Source organism: Trypanosoma cruzi, genomic scaffold (assembly GCF_000209065.1).
Source record: "Trypanosoma cruzi strain CL Brener 1047053516591 genomic scaffold, whole genome shotgun sequence".
Lineage (NCBI taxonomy): Eukaryota > Euglenozoa > Kinetoplastea > Trypanosomatida > Trypanosomatidae > Trypanosoma > Trypanosoma cruzi.
Genome location: NW_001849285.1, coordinates 21,651 through 26,054, shown reverse-complemented (window position 1 = coordinate 26,054; position 4,404 = coordinate 21,651). Strand labels below are relative to the sequence as shown.

The 4,404-nt window shown below is 51.9% G+C and overlaps 2 pseudogenes, besides 4 other annotated features; both read right to left on the bottom strand.

Moving 5' to 3' along the window:
* Tc00.1047053507985.30 lies at positions 1–545 on the bottom strand (annotated as a pseudogene; the record flags this gene model as incomplete).
* Positions 1–811: a sequence feature (heterozygous, non-Esmeraldo-like haplotype).
* Positions 812–4,404: a sequence feature (areas not merged during assembly with more than two copies in the genome that could not be assigned to a particular haplotype).
* Positions 873–892: a microsatellite.
* Positions 1,439–1,469: a microsatellite.
* Tc00.1047053507985.20 lies at positions 1,532–4,351 on the bottom strand (annotated as a pseudogene).

Below are 4,404 nucleotides of genomic sequence, written 5' to 3'. Positions count from 1 at the left end.
TGTTGTTGGTCGGCTCACATGTACTCTTGTCCGGCTTCGGGAATCAGTCCGTTTCTCTGACTGGGACTGACATTCCCCTTCAGCGGTAGAACATTCCTCCAGTACTTCTGTCTTCACCCGAGTTGTTTCCAGGGCTGTTGGGTTCTTACCGTCCAACGTCATGAATTGTGAAGCAATGCAAGAAAAAATGACACCATTGCTTCTGCACTGCGCCTCGGCAACGGCAAACACATCACCATTCACCTCAACAAGACTGGGAACATAGAGCGAACTCACTGTTTCTCCTTTCGCATCTCTCCACCCGAAAGATGAACTCGGTGAAGATTCCTGACCTGGCGCTTTCTCCGCGAGTGCAGCTCCACCACTGCCGCAGCAAATCATCACGACGAGGAGGAGCAGCACCGCGGAAGTAAACACACGCCGGGACATGTTGGGCCTCTGCGGCTCACTCTCTCTTCCTTCCCTCCTCCTTCCGCTGGATCCGGTCACGCGGCGACGGTTGCGTGTGCGGGGTGCCTTCACAGCAGCAACACGTGAGAGCACATCAATATGTGTGTGGGCGGTGTGTGTGCTGTTGGTCCTTTCAGTGCCTTCAAATTTCACAGTAGCGTTTAGCGCTTGTTTGCTTTCTTTCCTAACGTGTCTGTTTACAAGAATTGGAGAGTACAGCAGCAACAGCGGCAATACACCAGAAAGGTCAGTGAGGAGCAGAGCACCCACGCAGAGAGCGAGTCATAAGACAATCCGGAAGGGACGGCACGGAGGATCATCGCCCACAGAAAAAGGCAGCAACACGGCAAGTCACGGCGGGCCGTCGGTGTGTGCGGGCCAGCCCTCCCGCGGTGCAACACGCCTCACACCCAACAGGGAATGACAGACAGACAGACAGACAAAAATAAATGGATGCCGTCAGGACGCACTCACGATCAACATGGCCCGTGAGTATGCGGCCACCCCACGCAGGAACACAGGAGGAGAGAATGAGAGGGGGAAAGCAAGAAGCAGCACAACACACATAAAGGAAACAAACGACAGGCAGGAAAAGCACCGCCACGGCCCTCACCCTGGCCGGCAACTCCACACCAGCCCTCACACACACACACACTGCCGCCACCGCCTCCAGTTCAGTCCCACGGGCAACGGGATACGGCCACAGCCCCGCAGTCAACACACAACACACACCGAGCAAACAATCACCCAAGGAGCCACACACGGAGGTGATTCCTCATCCACCCATGACGCGGCGCCTCACTCCATGCGGTCACACGGAGTGCACCATTTCCTCAATAGAACTTATTCGTCGTCCATCCCTTTGAGATGCTTCTGTTAGTGATGGGCCTTAAAACACAATAAAAGGAAATGGACAATGCAGTATTACTGCAACACCACCAGCCACAATGATTCCCTCATAGCGGGGCGATTCTCCAATTATCCCTCGCACACACACACACACACACACACACACACACGTATCAAAAAATATATAAATCCCACAATAATTTTTTTACCAGAAGTCACAGCTGCCCCTTTCCCTCCCTAATTTATTTTCCTGTTTCGGTGGTCCTTCCACACTTCGGTGAGCTTCTTCTCTTCTAAATTCTCCGGATGATATTGACACTTGGTACTGGCGCTCCTTTTCCTTCCAAAACGCCGCTATTTCACGGCTTTCATCATTGCCCACACTCTTGGGATTGACGGCACCACATCTCTGCCAGCCATTTATCGCCGTGCTGTCTGCGTGCTGCACGTAAATAATCTCCCACGACAATCCTTGAGCAAATTCCTCCCAATCATTAAAATATGCCGCCAGGCACTCAGTGAACAGCCTCACAGTGCTGGCTGTGGTGTGGTGCTCACCCGCCGTAGTCATCCGCAGCCCAACCAGCGTCATTGGATCCGACTCCATAAAGAAAAAAAGCCGTCCACCAGCGGAAAGTTCTTCGTCTCCGGTGTGTACAGCACCCCGTACTTGATATTATTATTTTTATGGTATTCCATTGTGACCAATCCACATATAACTCGGTGGGGTGCCCTTCAGGGTTCGCCTTCAGCACCGAGTACTCTCCTCCACGAAGTGCTGGTGGCCTCGGCTTCCTGGGTTCCTCTACTAATGCACTGACAGACTCCCCCAAACTTAAACGCGCACAAGCCAAACCTTCCCGTACCTTCGGACAAAATAGTTTCCCTCTTCCCCAGTACTAGCAACATAAAAAAAATATCTTTCTCACCCATCACGTTTGCCAAAATAGTGCGGTATTCGACGCCCGAGGCACAAATATATCGGTGCGTTAGGAAATCCCTCAGCACCGACTTCTCCTCTTGCTCGGACAACACCCACGAGCTTTTGAGACGGATTCTCAGAATACCATAGTCTCACTCCCCGATGTATGAAGTGCTTTTCGCCATCCCGGGACTTGATCCCGTCCAAGGCATCCTCAATGGCAGCACCGTGTGCAATGGACTCATTCGCATCAAAAACGTAACGTGGGACCGGTCCCGTATAATACATTTGTTCTTTGACCATCTTCCAGTATTCCGCTTGCTCATCTCTAATCCCATCGCGCTTCATCCATGCACACATCGCCTTCATATCCATCCCGTCTGGGCAATTCACGATGATTCGCTCGGCGTTTGATTGCCTAATCCATTTACCATAGTTGCGCTCGTTTGACGATGCCACCACAACCATGACCCATCTATCATAACGCAAAAAATAACTTGCTGGCGGTGCCACTTTCTCCGTCACATCGTAGATAACATACCCTTTCATCCCACGCCGCCATAAATTACAAAAAAATTCCTTGGATGCTTCACCACCAACGTATCTTGCCACCGTTTTGACGGTCTTTTCAAACACGTACGTCGTACTTCCACCAAAACTGTGCGCAACCACTTGGAGTTTCTCGGCATCGCAGTGCAGCAGCTGGTGGAGAGGGTACGAACCGGCAGCCATCAAATTCCCGATCCCGGGCGTCCCAATCAACACACGTCGCCTAGGCTCAAAGTAGGTCCCAGGGTGAGTGCTGAGCAATTCGGTTAGATCATTCCTGACGGTCTGCCACACTCGCTCCACCTCACAGTTCACATGGCAGTCACGAGCAAATTTATTCTCCTTCCACGAGTACGGCCATCCCATTCCGAGGTGAGCACCATCAGCCTGAGACGCTTTGCACCGGATTACTCCACACCGTCATCCTTTTCGAGGGATTCGCCAACTGCCTTGTACGTCCATGGCTGCGGTGGTTCCCCTTCCCTCACTTCATTCCCGTCCCCTCGCCGCCAGGACTTCCACGACACAATGCCACCCCGCATTGTACACAGACTCGGAGCATCCCTTCAGGTATATCGGTGCGCTCGACGTCGTTGGGTCCCTTGCTTCCTCGACGGCTACACCCAGAAACCCTTTAGCGACGTCATGAACACTTGCCTTTACCTCTGCAGCAGCCAGCAACCACTTCAGTAGCTTATGCACACCATTTTTGTAAAGCTTGTGTACATCCTCATCGAAAACCATTTCATCCCTCACAGCTCGCTTCATACTCAAATAATGACCTGATGCCTGTATTTCGCCCAATACTCCGGCATCGCAAATATACTTCTTGGGGTTCTTTAAAAACTCCTCCATCGAGACATCCCGATTGGCGTCCACAACGCCCCTGCCGTCCAATTCCATCGTAAGAAAGTCATTCAGCTTCATTTTATCCACTTGAACTCTTCCTTTAAACACCGCATATTTAATACTAGTGGAAACGTCAATTCCCAGTTCTTGCCGTTCTCGCCTTGCCCTTTCCTCTGCTTTCCACCTCGCCTCTCTCAGTACATAAGAGTGGGCTGTGTTTATCTGTGCCCTTGCAAGAGGAGTGACCGTATCCTTTCCTTCAATGTCACTCCATTCTCTGAGAATAACAAAAAATCCTTTTGTAAGCTTATTTTAGCCCCCCAATAGCATGCACAACTCCTCACGCTCTTTTTTCAGCTCTTGGTACGGCGGCGATGCCTTTATTGTGCTCAATCACACTTCGTCCTGGATGAACTCATTGGGGCTAATAAAAAGTCCTTCATGTAGACGTTCTCATTGAATTCCTCAACGCCCCTGCCGTCAAAATAATTCCGAAGAAAATTATTCAGCCTCATGCTGGCGGTGCGTTCCTTTCCCTCCAGCAGTACTTTATCCAGCCAACTGTCAAGAGTCCACTTTGGCCGCTGCGTTTCCTCCACTCCTCTGCGAGTTGCAGCGTCGGAAGCATCGCCCGAGCCGCGGCAATGCGTCATCGCAACACCCGTGCGGTGAAGCATCCCACTCGCACCGCCCAACTGCGGCCAGCAGGTGCCGCTGGCTCCAAAGGACACTCGCGGCTGCTTCGGTCCCGCAGTCCCAATGGCGTTGGGCGGGGCACTCGAACG